Source organism: Sturnira hondurensis, unplaced genomic scaffold (assembly GCF_014824575.4).
Source record: "Sturnira hondurensis isolate 20B ecotype Veracruz unplaced genomic scaffold, ASM1482457v3 Scaffold0000396, whole genome shotgun sequence".
In the NCBI taxonomy this organism is placed as follows: domain Eukaryota; kingdom Metazoa; phylum Chordata; class Mammalia; order Chiroptera; family Phyllostomidae; genus Sturnira; species Sturnira hondurensis.
The window spans coordinates 7,147,734-7,170,346 of NW_028073027.1; the positions used below are offsets into that span (position 1 = coordinate 7,147,734).

General features: G+C 46.6%; 2 pseudogenes; one reads left to right on the top strand and one right to left on the bottom strand.

The window, feature by feature from the left end:
• Positions 1 to 333: 333 nt before the first annotated feature.
• LOC118983179 (transducin-like enhancer protein 1) lies at positions 334 to 2,133 on the top strand (annotated as a pseudogene).
• Positions 2,134 to 18,864: 16,731 nt separating this feature from the next.
• Positions 18,865 to 21,866, bottom strand: LOC118983184 (protein SET-like; annotated as a pseudogene).
• Between the last annotated feature and the right edge of the window lie 747 nt (positions 21,867 to 22,613).

Genomic DNA, 22,613 nt, shown 5'->3' on the forward strand with positions numbered 1-22,613 from the left:
AAGGAGGTCCGTGTGGGCTTGGGTTCCCCCAGACACCGCGAACAGGGTCTTACAGCCTCTGGGGAGACCAGAACACTCTCGGGGACTCTCTCACGTTCTCTGTGCTGGGACAACCCCAACATGGGATCCCGAAGGTGCTGCGACTGGAATTCAGCTCTCCCGGTGAGGATCAGCTCCCTGGTTGGACCAGACCGCCCCGGGTGTGTACGGCCCCAATGATAACTGGCTGAGGCAGCCCTTCCGTTGTTTTCTAAATTGAAGCCCAATGTTTAAAATTAGCTGTTTTATCTAAAAATATACATTTCTAGCTTCTTTTGAAAAATAGGCGTACCCATGTATCTACGTGGTTGTAATGGGCCAGAGCTGAGAATACAGCTTCCAGAATACCGCAAAGAGAGAGAACGGGGCCCAAGTGGCCATTCCCCCTTGGTCCCGGACAGGCTGAGAGGCACAGATCAATGTAGAAATGAGCCTGAATTTTCCAACAACATCAAAAAAAGAACGGTGGATGATAAGGACTCCAGCCACTATGACAGAGATGGTGACAAAAGCGGTGACAATTTGGTTGTGAATTTGTCTAACGAGGACCCTTCGTATCTGAGAGCACACCCTACCCACTCACCCAGGGAAATGGGATTGGCAAAAACCACCTGCGGGAGAAAGATGCTTTCTGCAGCCAAATGTCCATGGCCTCCTAGGGAAGTTACTCTTCTTTGAAATCTAATGAAATGAGCTTGCATGAAAAAGCCAGCTCACCCCATCCAGCACACTGACACCTAGGAGTGACGTGCCAACGCCAGGCACCAGCACCACTCCAGGACTCTGCCCAGGCTTCGGCAAGCCTCCAGCCAGGGACCTCCTCGTTAACCAAGATGCTGCCGGCCTGTGCCCCAGCCTCTTGGGAATGGTGTCCCTGCACCAGCCTGAAGGGCAAGCTGACCAGCCCTCGTACCACCTCCTCCCGCCTCCGCAACAGTCCAGGCAGATGAGTGCAGTGGTCACTGTGGTGGCCTACTGGGGGTGCCCCTGTGGTTGTGTCTGACCCTCCCCCCTCACGTGTGAGTACCTGGGTCCCTCCCAGCCTGGCAGGAATCCCTGGGGGAAACCTGCATACTCCTTCTACATGATGTCAGGTGGGCAGACGCAGCCTGTCCCCCTTCCTCCCGATGCCCTCATTGTGCCTGGCACCCCTGGACACACTTGCCAGATCGACACCCTGAGCCACTGGGAGGTGGTGGGTGCAGTGACCGTCAGCCACCCCTCGAAGCCTGTATGCATGGGTGAGAAGGACTGTGTCAAGTCTGGGACATCAGCCACCACAGCAGTACGAGTCCCATCTCTCAGCTAGACTATCTGAGTGGAGATAACTATGTCTGCTCCGGCAAAGTGCTCCCTAGTGGCTGTACTCTGACAGTGGAAGGGGAGGTCAGCACTTGTCCATTTGGGACCTCTCTGCTGTGACCTCCTGCATTAAGGCAGCACTGACATCCCCCAGTCCCTCACCCCAGCCCCCTACCCAGACTCCTGTAGCCTGCCACGCCCCGGCCAACTCCAAGGTTGGCTTTTCCTGTTGCAGTGATGGCAACACCGCCGTGTGGGACCTGCACAGACGCTGGTGAGGCAATTCCAGGGCCACACGGATGAGGCCATCTGTGCTGACATTCCTAACGACAGCACCAAGCTCTGGACCGCTGCATTGGACAGCATAGTCACATCCTGGGGCCTGCAGAAGGGCCACAGCTGTAGCGGCATGACCGCACCTCACAGGTACTCTCCTGGACTGCCCAGCTGGGAGTGGCTGGCTGTGGGCATGGATACCAGCAAGCGGGAAGTTCTCCATCCAACAAGCCAGACAAGCGCTAGCTGCATCTCCAGGAGAGCTGTATGCTGTCCCTGAAATGTGCTTATTGTGGTCAGCGGTTTGTGAGTTCCGGAAAAGACCACCTCCAAGCTGCTTGGTGGACCCCTGTGGAGCTAGTGCATTCCGACCCAAAGAGCCCTCACCTGTGCTCAGCTGTGACATGGCTGTGGGTGAGAGCTACTAGTCACTGCCTCAGGGGACAAGAAGGCTACAGTCTGCAAAGTCACCTACTGAAAGAATTGTGTGGTTAGTGTTCTAAGATTCCCAGCATTAGTAGAACCACCAGATCTTGGAGGAGTTGGTAAGCGCTGGTGTTTAGATCAGGGTGGATATGTGCGCATAACTGTACAGACATAGTGTGAGCATGAAACAGTGGAAGTTCAACTTTGTCCCACTCTCTCCAGGCGCCAGGCACTTCCTGCCCTCGCAGCCCACTCACAAGACTCCCCACAAGGAGTGGGGGCGCCTTAGGGAGCGCAGGGGACAAGCCTTGCGCTTTAAAGTCCAGTAGGCTTTGGGTTTCAAACCCCAATGCCAATACTGATTAATTATATAAAAATTGCCAATTTACTTCATTTATCAAAGCCTCAGGTTTTTCACCTATAAAATGAGAGTTAAATGCTTCCTTGAAGGGTTGTGGTGTAGTGTAAATGAACTAAAGTTTGCAAAGCAGAGGGGTCCTTTGAACATAATGTCCTCTGGACTTGTAGCTACTGCGATTGTAGTGTGTGTGAATGTATATTTGTGTGTGCGTGTGTGTGCATATGTGTCTATATATGAGGGGCAAGCTGCTGCAGCAAGTATGGGGTGCTATGCAAGTATTCTGTGTTTAAGGCTTTTGTTTGTTGAGTACAATTATAAATACACTTCAAGTCTCACGTGCTAGCATTGTAATGTATTAATGCAAACTTTTTAGAAATATATATAGAAATAATGTTTTTCAAGGCAGCATGGCATAAAAGAAGTGTCTTTATATCTTAATGTCATATTTAAGTAATGAGAAATTTTCTATAATTTCCTGAGAAATGTCACAATGAATTATACATCAGCAGACTCACATGCTTGAAGGTCAGTAGTTGTAAATAGCATTCATTAATGTCACATATATGTTAACACTATGCTCTGACTATATACAGAGAAGTGGCGTGGAGATATTTACTTCTTAGAAGACTACATATTACAAATCAGACTATTGACAAAGTCGCTGTGTACCGTTAGAGGTTAACTGAATGAAAGATTTCTTTTGGCTCTTTATCTCAGGTGAATGATGTAATCGTTTAGAGGTACAAACCAGTAACAGCCCAAAGAGCTGTTAACCGTCCAAATGATCTGAGAAACAGATCATTTCTAGTTATTATTTTTAACGGTTGTGGTGTAACCAGAAACACGAGTTCAGCTGCCTGTGGCAATGAGAGCCAAATTCCCGAGGCAGGTGCTAGTGCAAAAGGACGAGGTTTATTCAGGGGCCAGGACCTGGGAGAATGGCAGACACCCGCCTCACAGACCACATCCCCTTCCTGCTCAAGCCCAAGGTTCTTACAGGGATAGAGAGAGGAGGGCTTTTGTTCTTCTACCCACCTTGTTCATTCATCTTTCTAGCCTTTGGCCTGCTTAGTCTGAGAACCTCTCCCTGTGCCTTCTTGGCCAGTGGGGGAGACTCCCCATTACTCCCTGTCTGTGGTATCAGTGTCAGTGGTGGGAGGTGGCGGGGGGGAGGGGGGCACTGCAGATCCCACCAGGAAGCCAGGAGATGCCGCAGCCTTCAGCCTGCGTCTGGCTGCTGGACGCGATGGCCACACATCCAGGGAAGCTGGTTGGAGTCCACGGGGCATCCCTGAGTCCCGTGTTCACCCCACCACTGGCTGCCTGAGCTCTGACTGTCTGTGGTAACAGTGGCAGTATTTACATTAGTTTTGCTAAGATCTGCTTCTCCCTGAGGGAAAATCACAACCTTAATAATCAATAATCAACCTTATTGATTGTCTTCTAAGTCTGTAAATCTTTAAGTTCCTCTCACAATAGTTGTCCAGGTGACTGTCACAATATTTTTTAAATGGTGCTCATAAATCTCAAACGAAGATGTGGTCGATTTGTCAATATGTGCTAACAAGGTACTTTGTCATGGACTGTGTGAAACTGCACCAAACTTCAAGTGAATATAAAATAACATCCGGGCAGTTGTGACATTTTCTTGGTCATTCCCCAAGAATCACCATTAAGCCTTTCATGTCCGCTTGATCTAGGGAGCTAAGGCTAGACCTCCTCCCTCGGTGCTGACTGCCCCCCTTCCAAGGTGGGCACGCAGAGCAGCAAAGCAGGAGATGCCCGTCTCCCCTTGACCGTCAGCTGCACCAGCCTGAGGAGTAGCTGAGAGATTCCCGCAGCCAGAGTCGCCGTGTTTTCCTCGCTTGTGCTTCACCTCTCCTTTTCCCTCTCCCACTTTTTCCTGTTTCCCCGTGACGCCCAGTGCTGTGCGCAGTCACCTTTCATACTTGCTCTCCAAGTCCAGCACATGCTCACGGGGGAGGTATTCACCCTTCGTATGAGTTCATGTAAACGCTTCGAGGGTAAATGACACTCTGTCAGCTGAAAGTCTGTAAAGCTTTTACCACTCTTAGTAAGAAAAATGTGTGGTTTTGAAGAGCACAACCTAGTCTGGTCTAAGTGGCATGGTTTTTTTTTTACAGGTTTATTTTGCATTGCTCTATAAATAGAATCTGAAACTTAGAAACTGAAAACACCCATCATGTTGTGTAGCTTACTATACAGTGAGGGTGAGAGGCTACCATAGGAATGACCTTCGTGGAGGCAGGGGCAGCAGCATCGGCAGAGCCGCACCCAAGTGGGTGGGAGTTGGATGTGAAGCACACATTTTCCAGTGAGAACATTTGTCGCATCCTGAAGAGGGAAACTGCATTCTTACTCTTTCTGTGCGCGGATCCTTTACATTTTCACCGAAGCAGTTACCGGTACTTGTCCTCTTGTGGCATGACATGGACTGTAGGACTGTCATAGCCTGGCTCGGAGTCAAGGACTTGCAGAAACCAGATGCTCATTCTTAGCTAGAATTCCTTAAAGCAGCATTCCTCAAGCTTTTGGAACCAGGGATTGGTTTTTCCATGGACCGGGGCTGACTGTCCTTGGGCGGACAGGAGGTGGAGATCAGGAGGATACTGGTCCTCTCGGGGGTCGTTGGGGGCACGCCATGCCTTAAAGACTCAGTAACTATGACCCAGATCACGTGTAGCTTGTGGAAAGCAATGGGGGAGCGTGATGAAATCCTGCTATAGGAAATGGGACCTCAGTGTGGTCTGAACTCCCCATAATCAAGGAAATTACATTTTCATTATTATTTTGTTATGTCAATTAGTAGCTTGTATTTGTTGTCTGTACATTAATCTAGAAAACCCTTCTTGATTTTTAAATCCAGATAATATGCTTTATAGAGTATACGTCCTTCTAGTAAGATAATTAAACTAATTTCAATAAGAAATATAAGGAAAAGCTGAAAAATTTAGTGCAAATTAATAATATATTTCATGATAATCACCCAGCTTTATGCTTGAACACCCATAGGTGTATGTATGTTATTATGCAAGTGTAATTAACTAGGTTGCATCCCATAGATTTGGGGTTGTAGTGTGTTCATTTTCATTTGTTTCCAGGTAGTTTTTTATTTCTTCCTTGATCTCATTGCTAACCTATTTATTGTTTAAGAACATGCTGTTTAGCTTACACGTGTTTGAATGTTTTGCAGTTTTTAAATTGTAGTTGATACCTAGTTTCATACCACTGTAATCTGAGAAGATGCTGGATTTAATTTCAGTTTTTGGAATTTGTTAAGACTTATTGTGTCTAATATGTGGTCTATGTTTGCAAATGTTCCGTGTGCACTTGAGGATGTATATTCTTCTGCTTTGGCGTGAAATGTGGTGTAAATATCTATTAAATCCATCCAACCCAGTGCATCATTTAAGGTCATTGTTGCCTTGTTTTTCATCTGGGAGATCTGTCCATTGATGACAGTGGGGTGTTAAAATCCCCTGTTACGACTGCATTGCTGTCGTCTCTCTGAATGTCCCCAAGATTTTCTTTATATGTTTAGGTGCTACTATGTTGGGTGCATACATGTTTACAAAGGTTGTATCTTCTTGTTGGATCTTTACTGATCTTTTTTGTCTCTTATGGCCTTTGTTTTGAAGTCTTCTTTGTGAGATATAAGTATTGCTAACTCAGCTTTCTTTTTGTTTCCATTTGCATGGATTTTTTTTCCATCCCTTCATTTTCACTCTGTGTATATCTCACGTTCTAAGGTGGATCTCTCGTAGAGAACATGCATATGGGTCATGTTTTCTTATCCATTCAGCTACCCTATGTCTTTTGATCAGAACATTTAATTTGTTTACATTTAAGGTTAGTATTAGTAGATATTTATTCTTTATACCTGTATTTCTCCTCCCCCTCCCATCCCCCTTTCTGTTCTTGTTCTCCTCCTCCTCATTCTCCTTCTCCTTCCTCTTGCAGGCCCTTTAATATGTCTTGTAATACTGATTTGGTTGTAATGAATTTCTTAAGCTTTTTTTTCTTTTTGGGGGGAAGCTCTTTATTTTGCTTTCAATTTTATGAGAACCTTGCTAAATAGAGAAGTCTTGGTTGCAGGTCCTTTCTTTTCATCACTTTGAGTATTTCATGTCAGTCTCTTCACTTTGAGTATTTCATGTCAATCTCTTCTGGTCTGCAGTGTTTCTGTTGAGAAATCAGCTGACAGCCTGATGGAAACTCCCTTGTGGGTAACTGTCTCTCTCTTGCTGCCTTTAAGATTCTCTTTTAGTCTTCAGTTAACCTTTGTCATTTTAATTTTGATGTGTCTTGGTGTGGGACTCTTTGGGTTCATCTTGATTGGAACTCTCTGTGCTTCCTAAACTCGTGTGACTTTTCCTTCACCAGGTTAGGGAAGTTTTCAGCCATTATTTCTTCAAACAGGTTCCTTGTCCCTTATTCACTCTCTTCTCCTTCTGGTATCCCTGTAATGTGAATGATTTTATGTTTGATGTTGTCCTAGAGGTCCCTTAGACTTTCCTCGTTTTTAAAAATTCTCTTTTCTTTTTGATGCTCTCCTCGGGTGCTTACCATCTGCTCTTTAGATATTGTACTTTTTTCCCATTACCATGTAGTCCCCCCGAACCTCCCTCCCCCCAGCAGTCACCATGTTGTTGTCCATGTCCATGAGTCCTTTCCCCCTTTTCTCAATCCCTCCATCCCCTAACTTCCCCCTCTCCCACTGCTCTGCATCTGTGGGTGCTTATTATTATTTTGCCTGTAAATCACTGATTCGACCCTCTGTTTCATCTAACCTGCTATTGTTTTTTTTAGTGCATTCTTTATTTCAGATATTGTAGTCTTCATTTCTGATGGGTTCTTTTGTATGGTTCCTATGTCATTGTTAATACTTACTGTCTCTTCATTTAAGTTCTTGCTGAAATCATTTATTCTTCCCCTAAAGTCCTTTAGCATCTTTTTACCTATTGTTTTAAACACTGTATCTTGTTGCTTTTGCTTCCATTTCATCTCATTCTTTTTCTGGGTATTTATCTTTTTAAATTTGGAGTGCATTTCTTTCTCTCCCCATTTTTCTCCCTGTGTGCTAGGTAAATCTGCTAGGACTCCTAATAATGTTACGGTGGTGTGCAATGAATGCTGTCTAGGGAGTGGCACAACCTTCCAGGTCACCTGAGCTCCGTGCTCTAGGAATGTTTCTCATTGGTTATGGGCACCCTCCTGTTGTAGCTGAGTCTTGAATGTTGGCCCTTTCATGGATGTCGTTAACCCTTCAGGATGGCTGGCTATAATGGTAAACCTGGATCACCATGTAAGAGACTGTGCAGGGGCTGCCCCCCAAGGCGGAGCTGTTCTCAGCAGGGTCTGGTGCCTGCTGGAATGCCCCTTGAGTGTGCTACTTGTGTGGATAGTTGGGCCCAGCTCTTGTGTGTTTTGAAGCCCACCGCTGTCTTTACTGGTTCTCCTCACCCATCTTGGGTGAGGTTCGGGTACATGTCCACATGAGATGTTGCGTGTAACTGGCCTTGACTTCCTGGCTGGAGCTACCACAGTGTTTACTGTTTGTAACTGGATGTACTGGACCTGGTGTGCATAGGCAAGGTCAATCTGTGTATAAAATTGGGGTTCCTCTTGGTGGGGGCAGATCTGTAAAAGGACCAAGACTCCCTAAGGTTGGTCTTCACCTGTTGATGGTTCCACCTCCCCCTGAGTTTGCCTGGTCTTCTTCCAGAGCCTGGTGAAGAGAGACCATAGACTGGGCTCAGGCTGGTTGTGACGCACATATTCTCCCACAGGTTGCAAGCTCAGTAGGGTGGGGCAACCAGGGTTGGGAGAGCAGGACAAGTGGGTCCCTTACTTGGGGATAACACAGCCAGGCACTTAATGAGGAGAAATTGGCTTCTACTCCAGAGCCAAAGTACTCAGTCTCTGCCAGAGTCTCCAATTCTAGTTTCCCCTGGAGGGGCTCACAGAAGGTTTAGGTTGGGTACAGCCAGGTATCCCAGCTGCAGGAGTGACCTCAGTCACCCTGGGCTCAAGGAAACAGATTAAAAACGTTTCCCATTAGGTGTGATGCAAGGAGGGGGCTAAGCACTTTGTGCTTGTCCCAGGGTCCCAGACAGTAGCCTCTGAGGACTCACATTCTGAATGTCCCAACTCTGAGCAGCTCTCCCTTCCCCCCACAGCATTGCACCCAGCATGGCTGGGTAGCCAGAACTTGGCAGAGTTGAACCATACAATCTCCCTTTGGGAGTAGTGCCCTCAAGCCTGGAGAAGAGGGGTGGGCACTTCCCCTCTTCCCAAGTAGTAGTGGGGTAGCAGGAGAGATAGGATTGCACCACCCCTTCTGCCCCACAGTGTAGCCATGTGCCCCAGAACCTGCCCATCTGGTTCCTGGACAGAAGTTTACCTGAGAGACATGGTCTGAAAGTCCCATCTCTTCGCAGCACTCTGGTCCCTCTGAGCCACTGAACTCGGCAGCACAGAGCCAGCCAAGTGATTCAACAGGCTGGGGAAGGGGAGCCAGCTGTGCCCTGAGGTGGGGAGACCAGCCCTCTTTCTCTAGCCACAGTGTAGTCACTGAGTCTCCACCAAAAGCCTCCCCAGAAAGAGAGGGCCCTAGAAGTCACTGCTGGATGCAGCTAGCAGACTCTGCAGGACCGGAGTGTGGCCGTGGGGTCTCACCAGCAGTCAGAGACTGGGCAGTGCACTCCCTGGTGCTGCACCAGGAGGAGTGCTCCTCCCCGGGAAGGTGGTGTCTGGGTGTCCCAGGCAGACTGAATCCCCACTGGTCTTCACCACGAGATGCCCTGTGGGCTCTTCGTCCCATCTCTGTTGCTCTGGGTTGGGGATCCCTGTGTGGGGTTGAGAGCCCGCTCTTGCAGGGAGGGAGTTTTGTGGCTTTAATACCCCTCTGGGTTCTCAGAGCTGCAGCACCTGAGTGCAGGGGCCAGCCCTGCCTGCAATTTCACCTTTCTTACCAGTCCCTATGTGGCTCAGTCCATAAGTCTTTAGTTAGCTTCAGTTGGTTATTCAGGTCAGTTGCTCTATCGTTTACTTGTAAATCTGGTTTGGTGCTGGGAGCAGGTGAGTATAGCTTCCACCTACTCTGCAGCCATCTTGGAATCTCTAGGTAGTAGTCTTTGGGATATTTTTGTAGCTAATACTTTTACATTTCTCTCAAGCAATTTTTGTGTTTTGTGTGCATGCATAAAACTTTAATGCATTTTATATGATACCATTGTTTTATTTGGGGGTAAATAAAATTATTTATCACTGTCATTCCCACACTCTGAAACCTGGGATTCATTTTTAGGACAAAATCTATAAATGGTATTGTCCAGAATCACGTTTAACCTTCCAAAATGGACTTGGCAATCATTACAAGCAAAACTGAGGAATTATGTTCCTACAATGACAATTTAGGTGAGTAGCTCACACACATTTTGAGATGATTTGATGGTCTTCTGCCATCTGGTGGACACTAGTAGAAGTGTCACTAAATAGAGTAAAGTAGTCTGTATCTAAATTAGAACTCATTTTCTTGTTCTGAATTCATGTGTTTTGATAATGGAAAAGCTGCTTCTAATTCCCAAAGGAACACCCCACCCACCCTTAATAAACAAAAAATTACATCATAGTTTTTACAATGATGAATCCTGTCTCTAACTCATAAAGTTATACATGCATGTGTTTATACAAGGTATGTATGTTGATATTTTTCTGAATCATACATATATCATACCTAGCATAGATCACATTTGCTGAAATTGCTACTAGAAAATACGGCATGCAAAATTTTCCATTTATAAGGTCACTTGTTAGTTCGGGGTGTCCTCCCATGTCATCTAAGGTTGACGTTTCCTCCTTGACTTTCTGTCTTGGGAGATCTGTCCATGGGTGTCAATGCCCCGTGATGACTGTATCCCTGTCAGTCTCTCCTTCCTTCCCATCAAGATTTGCTTTACGTATTTAGGTCCTCCTATGTTGGGTGCATAAATGTTTACAAGGGTCATATCCTCTTATTGGATTGATCCCTTTGCGATTGTAAAATGTCTTTCTTTTGTTTCTTGTTATATCCTTGGTTTTAAAGAGTATTACTATTCCAGCTTTTTTTTGTTCCTATTTGCATGAAATATCTTTTTCTACCCCTTTTGATTGGAGCATTTAATNATGGGTGTCAATGCCCCGTGATGACTGTATCCCTGTCAGTCTCTCCTTCCTTCCCATCAAGATTTGCTTTACGTATTTAGGTCCTCCTATGTTGGGTGCATAAATGTTTACAAGGGTCATATCCTCTTATTGGATTGATCCCTTTGCAATTGTAAAACGTCTTTCTTTGTTTCTTGTTATATCCTTGGTTTTAAAGAGTATTACTATTCCAGCTTTTTTTTGTTCCTATTTGCATGAAATATCTTTTTCTACCCCTTTTGATTGGAGCATTTAATTCACTTACATTTAGAGTGGTTATTGATAGGCGTGTAATTATTTCTATTTCATTATTCATATTTTTAATTATTTTTGACTTTTTTATTTCTTAAAGGGCTTTATTTACTTTTAGAGAGAAGGGAAGGGAGAGAGAGAGAAAGGGAGAGAAACACTGATGTGTGTTTGCCTCCTGCAGGCCTTCAGCCCAGGCACTTGCCCGGACCGGGGACTGAAGCAGTGACCCTCTGGTTTACAGGCCGGTGCTCAGTCCACTGAGCCACACCAGCCGGGGCATTGTTTTCTACTTCTTAAAGAAATCTCTGTAACTTTTCTTGTAGTACTAGTTTGGTGCTAATGAACTCCTTCAGCTTTATCTTTTCTGGGAAGCCCTTTATCTCTTTCCTGGGAAGCCCTTCAATTTTAAATGATAGCCTTGCTGATTTGAGTGGTCTTGGTTGTAGGTTCTTGATTTTAATCACATTGAATATTTTGTGCCAATCCCGTATGACCTGAAGTGTTTCTGTTGAGAAATCAGCTGATGGTCTAATGGGAGCTTCTTGTACCTAACTAACTGTGTTTCTCTTGCTCTTTTTGAAATTTTTCTTTGTCTTTAATCTTATCCATTTAAAAAATGTTGTGTTTTGGTGTGAGTCTCATTGGATTCATCTTGTTTGGGACTGTTTGCTTCCCAGACTTGTATGTCTTCATCAGGGTAAAGAAGTGTTCAATCATTATTTCTTTTTTTTTTCATTCTCACCCAAATATATGCTTTTATTCGTTTTTACAGAGAGATGAGGGTGGACGGTTGGGAGAGAAACATCAGTTGTCTCCTGACAAGGAATTGAACCCGCAGCCCAGATATGTGCCCTGACCAGGGATCAACCTCGCAAGCTTCTGGTGCCCAGGACGATGCTCCATCCAGTTGAGCCACTTGGCCAGGGCACAGCATTATTTCTTCAAATAGGTTTTCAATTCTTTGCTCTCTCCCTTCTCCTTCTGCTTGATGATGTCCCAGAGGTCCCTTATACTGTCCTCATTTTAAAATTATTATTTTGGTTTTACAAATTTGTGGTTTATTTTACATTGTCTTCCAAAGTTCTGAATTGATCATATTCTTTAATCAGGTTTTGATTCTTTCTAGTGTGTTCTTCATTTCAGTCATTGCATTCTTCATTTAAGACTGGTTCTTTTTTAGGGCTTCTATGTCGTTTTTGTGTGTGCTTACTCTCTCTTACTGAAGTTCTTACTTAAGTTCCAGAAGCATCCTTATAACCAGCACCTCAAACTCTGTATCTAGTAGATTGCTTGCCTGCATTTCTTTAACTTGTTTTTCCTTGAGTATTTTTTTCCATGGGGTGTGTTTCCTTGTCTGCATTTTGGCTGCCTCACTGCGTTCGTTTCTGTGTTTTAGGGTGCTCTGCTGTGTCTCCCAGTCTTGGCAGGACCACCTTATGGAGTGGATGTCCTGTGGGGCCCAGTGGCATAGTCTCCTTAGTCTCCTGGGCTGGGTGCTCCAAGCATATCCCCTTTTTCTGTGTGTGTGCTCCTTCCTTTTGTAATTGAGCCTTGATTACTATTGGCTTGTCAGTGGGTGGGATTGGCTCTCAGGTTGACTGGCTATGAGAACTGGCCATGGCCACAAGCTGCTCTGTGGAGACAGATCCCACAAAACAAGGTTTGCCCTGGTGGGGTCTGGTGCCTGTTGAGACTCTGTTTGGGTGTGCCACTTAAGGAGCTAATTGAGCAGTGCTCTGCTGTGGTCTAAAGCTGTCTATCAGGTATGTTAGTGCTGGGACCTCTTGGAAGGGGCTCTGCTGCAGGCCAATGTCAGCCACTGCATGCGAGCAGCCCAGGTCTACCTGTTAGGAGCTACAAAGGGATCCGTGGTGGGTAGCTGCCTCTGCTGGCCTTGGACACACTTGGGAGAGGTCACACTGAAAACTGAGGCCAGCTGCCACTAGTATCTGGTCTGGAGCAGGTCAGCAAAAGGCACAGGGCTCTTGGAGGCCTGCTGCTACTCACCCATTGCCCATAAGGCTCAACCTTGGATGGTATATGAGTTAGGTGAGGCAGGGTCTCAGGGTGGCGTGAGTGGTATTCACCAGGTTAGTGGATGTTCAGTTTAGCACCAGAGCTGAGCCTAGGGTCACTCAGTGAAGTCACGGAGTATACCAAGCCTTGGGGCCTACAACTCTTTGATAGTTTTTAGAGAAAGACTGCAGGACAGGCTAAGCCTGGCTGCCTGCCATCAAGACCCTCTGGCGGTGTGAGAGGTGGATGGGGCAGGTCTTGGGGAGTCATCAGAGTGGAGTTCACCAGGCTCATGAAGACTCAGATTTGGCCTTGTAAGGGGAAACATGTTCACCTGCCTGCTGGCTGTTGGAGGAGGGCTCAACACAGGGGCAATGGTGGCTGTCCCTCCAACCCTCACCCTGAAGTCACACAATTTAGTTTTTCTGATGGGACAGTTTTTCAAAGGGACAGTTTGTCGCTGTCCCTTTGCCAGAGCCAGGGTGAGTGCCTGCAAGTGAGAGTCTGTGCACAGGCCCTTTAGGGTGAGCCTGGGTTTCTAGCAGCCTTCAGGCTCACCTGGGTGGACAGAATCTCCACTAATTTTCACAGCCAGATGCTATGTGGGCTCCTGTTCCCAGCGGTAGTGTCCTGGGCCGGGGAACCCAGCATGGGGCTAAGGCTCCTCATGCCTCAGCATGGGGGAACCTCCAGACCTGAGATACTCTTCCCAATTCTCAACTACCACTCGTGGGGGTGGGGCCTCACGTTTTGCATCTCTCCCCTTCCTGCTAGTCTCAGCATGGTTTCTTCTTTATATCCTTGGTTACAAGATTCCGTTCAGCTAGTCTTCAGATGGTTCTTCAGGTTGATTGTTCTATTATTTCATTGTAATTTTGATGTGGTCACAGAAGAGGTGAGCATAATATCCACCTCTTCCACCACCTTGTCTAGGATCTAATAAATTCTTAATAATTAATTGAATTTGTTTCTTAGAAGGACTTTTCTTGTCCATTAATAAGAGGAGCTGCGTGGAGTTGTAAATATAACCAATAGCAGAGTAGAATGACACTGTAGATGTCAATGGAAATTGTTGGAAGTATCAGATAATTTTTCAACACTCTCCTTAAGATGATATCAGTAAATAGGTCTGATTGACCATCCTGGTTTGGTGTGCTGATCTTTTGATTTTTCCTATTTCCCAAACTCAAGGTCTATCATCTGTTAGCAAGAAGACCTTGGTCAGGTCATTCAGAATACCAACGGCACAATTTTATCATATTTTCCAAGGGACAGTAGCACCATCATTCATACTTACATCTCCTAGTTGTAATAACTATTAGATGAAGGGAGAGAAGGGGAACTGGAGTAAAGTTTGCATGCCTTTTATGTCCCTAGTCTGGTGCTCTCTATTTTATGGAATGCTCTGTCTTGGTTTTTGTGATTGCAAGTAACAGAGAAAAACAACCCACATGGCCAGAAGCAGAAACAAAACCCATGGGCTGTCGTAACTGAACAACTCAAAGATGTGTATCTGGGTTCCCATGGTGTCCCTGGAACTGAGCTGCTCTCTCTCACCTCTGTTCTCCTGCTGTCGGCCCAGTTTCCAAACACTGCTGTCCCTTGTGGTCACAAGATGTTTCAAGCAGCAGCAGAGCTCATTCAAGTCTACTAGAAGGGAGTAATTGTCATTTCCTAGAGTTCCCAACAAAAACCTCATTGAGTCTTATTGCCTCTATTTGGATCATGCACCCATGCCCGAACCAGTTGTGGTGGCCGGAAGAAAAGCTGGGTTTTTCCTGATGGTCTAGGCTGTGTCACATGCCCACACCTGGAACCAAGGGTACAGTCAACCCTGCCCTCATGTTATGCTCTCCAAGGGGAAGAGTTGGGGATCCCCCTGAGGGAGACTGTGCTGCTGACCCGTGGGGACCCCAGAGGCTGAGTGACAACAGCAACAGATACCAATTACCCATAGCTGCCCCTTAGTACCGCAGGCCACACAAGGGCGGTAGCAGGGGCAGGAGGCAGATGGGAGGGACAGCAGAGTCATAAGGGCATACAAATCAGAATGCTTCTGGCTCCATCCCGCTCTGCTAGGAGGGGACCCCAGCCCCTGAGTTTCCTCCCAAATTATTCTGGGAGTCCCTAGAGACTCTGGTGAGGAGTCCTATGGGTACTTCTGAAACAGTTCTTAGGGGCCGCACTCAGAACCTGTAACCTCTTCCTGCTGTGATGTTTCTGTGCCCGCTAAGAGCAAGACACTCAAAGCGCAGTGCTGCTCCCGTGGTCTGCACCTCTCCAGAGGCACTGTGTATGTGCCAGAAGGACCAAACTCTGTTTAAAAATAATGTGTATCTTTCCACATGCTAGCAGAATCCTTCGTCCCCATTTCTGCCATCCAGTCCTTGTTTCCTGACAGATGAGGGTCAGGTGATGTGTGCCCAGCCAACAAGTAAGCCAGGGGTTGGTTGGGGCTGGGCATGACTATTAGTGGTTGTAAGGCCAAGGGAAGGGAGCCATGGAGCCAAGGGAAATTCCTTGCGGGGCCCTGTTCAAGTTCGAGTTCAGAGCCCATGGACGAAAAGGTAGGGAACAGATAGTTGAGCAGCACCAAAGTGGACAGATGAACTTGAGCCTGAGTTAACTGCCTAAGTATACCACAGCCATTCTCCCAGAGCAGATCCCTGGGTGGGTACTGTATTCTGAGAGGGGCTGTGCTTCTTTGGCCGTGGAGGTTGTATTCAGACAGCCTGGTGTGTTATTACTTATTCTTCCTTGTAGTCCCCTTGCACTAAGGGTCCCTGGGGGCTGCCCTGGCCATCAGATCTACCGTGGGGGCGACTTTGCTCGCAAGTCCCCCCGTGTGCCATGGATGAGAGTAAACATGACTGAGACATGATATGATATTCTTGGGGAGGAGAGGTGGACAGTTTCCCAGAGGAAAAAGGCCTTGAGCAGTAGTCAGTTTCTCAGGGGGAAAAGGCATTCAGCCCCTTCCTCCAAGGGCTTTTATTGGGTTGTAATACACAGGAATACAGGGCGTTAAGGATCAAACAGCAGATAACACTTCCAAGAAATCTGAGGGTTTAGTCTGAGTCAGTGTCTGTCAGGAAAGCGGGTTGCAGAAACTTTGGGAGACATACTCATTTCCTGCTTGGACCCTTAACATATGAATGAAAGCACTCTTAGCAAAGCAGGTTTCACAGGATTTTAGGAACTCTTTCTTATGCCTGATTACCCCAGAGACCGCTCTAGCAAAGCAAGGCTGCACAGCCTCCCCCATCACAGGTTTTCAGGCTTAAGCGGATTAGAGCCAGGAAGTGCTTCTCCCAGAGGACATGGGGACTCAGGCTATGTGAGAATAGCCAGGGGCAAGGGTCCATTGCTCCCTCTTTGTTGCAGCTCTCTGAATCCTTCCATGATGGCCTCCCAAATGATCGTGTCTGGCCTAGGTTGCCCCTCCTCTGAGGGGTCTTACTCATCAAGGACTTCTGACCATGCTTTGGGGGCAGGGAGGAAACTGAGGCAGCATTTGCTACCAGAGACAAGCTTTGTCTCCTGTGGCTCGAATTCTAGAGGTCACTGACTCATCCTTAGCCACAGGGGGTGGAGTTACAATTCCTGAAACCAGGCAGAGCGGTCCGAAACAATCTACACCATAGACTACTGAGAACCATGCCTCTCCTTCAAGGACAGCCAATTACGGCTCCTGGGCCAGGCTCAGCATTCCCACTCTTTCTCCATTAGAGCTCCTTTCTTCATGCAAATCCATGCCTGGAAAGGAAGGTAGCAGTTGACTTGACTGCCCTGCTGTCCTTGAGGCATTCCTTAAACTCCGTAGAGTGGACGTTATAAAGAATAACATCTAATACTAATAGAGAGCTTACTATGTGCTGGGCAGAGTTTTAAGGGCTTTATGTTCACTATAACAATTCCATGAGTTAGGCACTGTTACTATCCATGGTTTATAGGTCATCGAGGCAAAAAAATTGTAATAAATCGCACTCTCCATCTAGAGGCTACACAATTGTCTGTATTGATCAGAGCACCTAGCACAGTGTATGACTTACAATAATAATTCAGTAAATACTTTTTAAAGTTGATGGACATGCAGTAGATGTAGTGGTGGGCCTCCCTGACCTCTTCTTTAGGATCAAAGCATTATTCCTCCAGCTGTTGGGGTGTTGGCTGCCGAAGGCTTCACCAGCATCTGTCTAAGAATTTCCCACATAACAAGGTTACAAGCCTTCCCTGAGGACAGTGCCCAGGGGCTGGTGTATGTGGGAGTTAGCACATGAGTCCCCACTGGGAAATACTCTGGAGGGTCATCCCAGTTCCCCCTCAGGATGCAATCAACTGAGATTGCATCTGCAATTAGAGGTCATCTGCTGTGCAGTGTCACCTGTCCCTCTGTGCCGTCTTCTTTCTAGGTGTTCTTACTGACTACACCCCTCAGGGAGCCACCTGCACACAAGTCTCCCTGAGGGGTTTGTCTCCAGGGAACTTGGCCCCAGGCATGTGCACTGTGTCCTTCACGCAGCCTTGCAGTTCTTACCTCGACAGCCCCTTCTGTAGACTGACTCTTTTCCCAGAGGTTTTAAGGTGGCGTGGCAACTGGTTGCTACAAAATATGCTGTTGCTGAAGCATAGTCTTGCTTTTCACTGTGACCTTGGAAATTCAGGAAGATGCCACTTTTCACCACCGTTGCTCTCACTAAAGCCCGAACTCTTTGTTCGGCCTGGATGTCTGGAGCTGGCCTGAGTGCCCCTGTGCAGGTCCCTGCCCAGGCCACAGTGGCAGCTCAGGACACGAAGAACGTCGGTTTCTCCCTCTGCAATTCTCCCAGGAGCTCCGCCCCAGCTTTACAGCCCTTCCCATGAACCTCTACCCCGGCAACCCTCTTGGGCCAGTGACCAGCACTGATGTTCCCCTGTGGACCTCAGCCATTAGTTCAGTCTCCTCCTGCCTGCCAGTGAATTCTCTTGCAGCTCTCTTGCTCTTTCCTCCCATCTGCCTAATAGTCAGGGCCACACAACGTACTTCTGAATCACAAATTTGGTCCAATTCCTCCCTGCACCTCCTCTGTAAATTTGCCTGACTCCACTGTCCTGGCCTCTCCCTAGGAACCATCAGGTTCTGAGCATGTGGAATAGGTTGGGGCAGGGAGGAGAGGGGAAGGTGAGAGGGACAGCATCTGCTTAGGACATGCAGCTCAGACGGTGTCTTACTGTATACAGTAGGGGAGTTAAGAAGTCAGACAACCTGGCTTCTTCACTTACCCATCCATGAACTGGGGATGCTCTGGTAAGTTGTTAATTAATTAAAGTAATGCAGGTGGAGCACTGGGCATTGGGCCTGGTCTGGAGTGAGTGCTTGGTACATGACATTCGTGTCAGTTACTAGGTTCTTGTCTCCCATTTCTAGCCCACTCTTCTGTGCTGTGCTTTATGGCGCTGGCTCTATCTGGGACTCTGCAGGACACGTTTCTGCTTTACGAACTACTCCACATGGGGAGCTGCTAAAGGGGGAAGCCAGAGGGACACTTCAAGGCTGGGGGAAGGAGGAGGGACTAGCTCCTTCCCCTTGGGCTTTATTGGCATTCCTGTGAGCATCACATTAGCGAGGCCCATCTATCCCAGAGGGGGAGCCATTGTGTTGTCTTCCCCTCACTTGCAGGACCAGCCTCATTGCACCCCACCCCACCCAGAGACACCAGCACTGAGGCTGGCACCCTGTTCTCAGAGACCCCAAGTCCCTCCTCTAAATTCTTCCTCTCTGTCCAACCTCTGGGGTTAAGAGGGCTGTTCTCCCCCAAAACCCTACCCCCGAAGTTGCTACTGCAGTCATTCCTTAGTGCCTCCTTTTTTACCATTTTTGTCACCTAGTTAGCAACTGTATAGCTAGTTGACAATTACATATCTGAAATTCTCACTGCTCAGACACCTGGTATGGATTCTGTCTTGGATGTAACCGTTTTCCATTTCATGAATGAGGAAACAGGGGTTCACTGGGCTAAGGAATTTCCCAAAGTCACCAAGTGGTTTTTGGGGATTTGATCCAGGTCATCTGATGCCAGGACTGCGTGGCCCTTGTACATTTCATCACTGCTGTGGCCCCTGGGTGTGGGATGGGGTGCACTCCGCACATCCGCACCCCCGGGGCCCAGACTGAGGGCCAAGCCCAGCTACTGCATGGGTGCAAATGGGACGCTGAGTGCCTCCAGAGCTAGGTGCCTAACGTCCTCTAACTAACTAACTTATTTTAACCCACTTCTAAATTGTTTATTAAGTAAAAAGAATTCCATAGTAAATCAGTTATACAACTTCTCAATGCCAGTGGAGCTCATAAAAGGGTTCACCAAGGGGATGAAGTTTTACTGGCAGAAGCCGACTCTCGGTAGGCCCGACCCAGACTTCTGCAGGGGACACCCTCAACACACAGCCATTTTAATTTCACTTCTATTTCAAAAACTGTTCATGCAGCACTTTCTGATGGGAGACAGATGGTCAGAGAGAAGAAAGGGAGTCGGGCCAAGAGAGAAACCTCTCACGTCACACAGGGTGGCCCAACTGCTCATGTTTAAGAGATGAGAAGCCAGCATTCTGAAGGAGGCACAGTGACATTCTGGGAATCTGGCCAAAGTAGGGATTATTACGGAACGTTTCTGACTTCTCTCAGAATATTCCGGAACTCAGTGTCTTTATAATGCCAGAGAGATAGATTTTTTCCAATAGTAAGAGTGCCAGTGCATTAGCAAATATTGAGCTATACTTTAATTTTATTATAATGAATAGTTAAAAATGGGATCCCAAATAAAAACAAATGAGTTGCTACATGATCATTGTCAGGAAACCATGAGCGATGAGAGAAGGTCTGCTGCAGCCCGATCCTGGGAGCCAGAGACATAGCGCCGCCCCTGGACCTCACCTGCCACGGGGGCTGGGCCGTGGCCTGGGCAGCGGCAGGTGGCTCTGCCTGTTGTGCCTCTACCTGAGAACAGAATCGTGTGAGCGAAGAACCATTTTACGTATTTAAAGAGCTAAAGCCCCACGAATCAATGTTCCTGGGAAACTCACAGACAAATATAATTTTTGTAAGAAATTGGTTCTTAGAATCATGCCAGGGAGCTGAACATTCAGAACTAAATATTCTCCCAGAATAAAATCCCAGAAAAGTGAATATTTCTCCTGTCCAGGTGCTTCTCTCCTCGCTGGTACTCCATTCTCTCGTGTCAGTGTGAGAATGTCTGAACCTGCAGAGAATGCTGTGCATACACGTGCACCAGTAGTTTTATTGTAACAAGGCAACTTGAACACTTTCACCATTAAAAACTGAGGCTCATCTTTGCTTTGGTATATAACAATTTTGTCTTGGATCTAACAGTTATATCCAAGTTAACAAATAAAGGGGAACAAAATTACAAGTAGAGAAATGTTAGCTCCAATAAAATCCCATCGGGTGGCAGGGCTCAAGTCAACAATAGGAGAGAAGTTCATTTTAAAAGTGTCATCTTAAATTCTAAGGATGTTCGTTAAACATCACAGTTAAACATGCCAAAGGAGAAGCCATGCTGGCAGAATGCCCACGTGACCACCTGAACACCTGCAACCCACCCTTTGCTGGGCTTCCATGACTGCTCCCCACTCCTTTTTAGAGGGGTCTTCTTTTTTTAAACAAGAGAAAGTGGACAGATTCCTGTTGGTAAATTCTAACTGTCCATATTCACATACAGACACAGTGTAATCTCTGAGCCCAGCATATAGCAAAGGAAGAAAAGAGCTAACATTCTGTGCATTACATGGGTCCCAGCACCCTGCACCTTCCAGCAGAGGTAAGGGAGCAGAAGGTTTTCCTTTGTTCCCACAGAGCACGGTGGTGTTGACTCTATAATGAGCTTTTTGAGATAAGAAAGAATGAAAATGAATTTGGGACAGAATGGGGTAAGAGATTTTTCCCTACTGTATTCTGCTCAAGGCACATCCTCCCCCAAATAAGGTGAGAACCATAGTGTAAAGGAGAGAAAAGAGATCTCAAAAGCAGGGCACGTGGACACTAGAGAGAGAGAGAGAGAGACAGAGAGAGAGAGAATGAGACTGCAACTTGCTCCTGGGGACTGGAGAAAATTTTTAAAAGAAGGTTGGAATGTACCAATATTTGATTCTCCTCATCTTCCTCTCCCTCCTCCCCTTCATCATGATTGCCAGCTTCTCCACCTTCATCCTCATCCCTCTTCTCATCACTGTCTTCACACCTTTTTCCTCCTTCTCCTCGTCTTCCTCCTTCTACCTCTTTGTGATCATCTTCCCTTTCCCCTTCTTCATCATCCCTGTCAGGAACCAAGCAGTGCTGTAATGGATTTGGCCAAATACCATCGTCGATGGCTTCTCCCGACTCATCTGCACCTGCATCAGAGTGCTCAGTAGGGCCGGTCAAGGAGCTCTCTCCTTTAAGCATGGTTCCTCATGCTTTAGTTTGTGTGCGACTTGAACGTTTCATCAAAACCTTTCCAGATTTCCATTTGATTTCAGTGGATGCTGAAGATGGATCACCACTCTCATTCAGATGAAGTTCTTTGGGGAGAACTTTGTTTTTAATGTAATTTTCATCAAAATAGAAATCCATTCTGTAACCTGATTTACTCTCTTCAAAGTCTGTCGCTTCACCTCCTATCAAATAATGCAGCACCTCTTCATCCTCTTTCCCAAGCAGTGCAGACACTTGTGGGTGGTTGGCAAATGTTGTTACCCCCAAATCTGAGATTTTAATGACCAATTCTGGCCTCATCTGAAAAAAATCCTTGGCAGAGTTTGTTGTATTTCTGTTCTACTTTCAAAATCTCCACACTGGCTTGTTTGTTAAGCCTGTCTATTCCATCATGTACTTCATCAATATGTTCAATTGCTTCTTGTATCTTTTCCTCTCTTTGGTAAGTCCTGGCTTGGGGGCAGGAGGCCGTCTCAGGTTCTTCATTTGAGGTGGGAGCAAAGACTGGCATCTGGGGGCCATGCTGTGAGAAAAATCCAAGAATCAGACTTGAGAGAAATTGCATGACATGAAGGAGCTCTGAGAACCCAACCTGTAGAGAATTTTAAAAAGAATTTATTTGAGCCAAACCTGATGGAAACTGCCCGGAAGGAAGATCTCCACACTCTGGAGAATGACAGTTTTGGAGTTTCTTTTATGCATTGGAAATTATGTGCTCTGTTAAGGTTGGTTACACTTATTTCAAAGGTGTGTAACCTAGATGCACAGAAACAATGGCCAGAGTCTGCTTAAAAATCTTCACTAGTTGTAGGCATGGGGCATGGACTGCTCACCATGATCTGCCCAGTTGGGAATTTATGATTTATCACAGCACCCCCTTCTCACCCACAATATTGCCTTGTTATGATAAATCAATCCAAGGGTTGTATCCGTGAGCAACCTTTTGGTCAGATAGTGTGGTCTCACAGTGCTAGGAAGGCTCATTCTTAGGAAGTCTCAGTGGACCTTTGGGGATGGGTAAGCACCATAACCATGGGATGGGAGTTGAGGTCTAATTTTCCCCAAAAGGGAAGGACAGACAGATGGAAAGCAGTCAAGTTTTATGACCTTCATTGCGAATAAAACTCTCTGGACCATATCTACCCTGTGGACTCTCAAGATCTGAGTTTTGCCTTCTGTCTCACTTTTCTGTGCTTTACATTTAGTATTAGATTCACATAAGCTATGAAAGGAGGATTAACAGTTACATATCTTCTTAAAGAGTTGGAC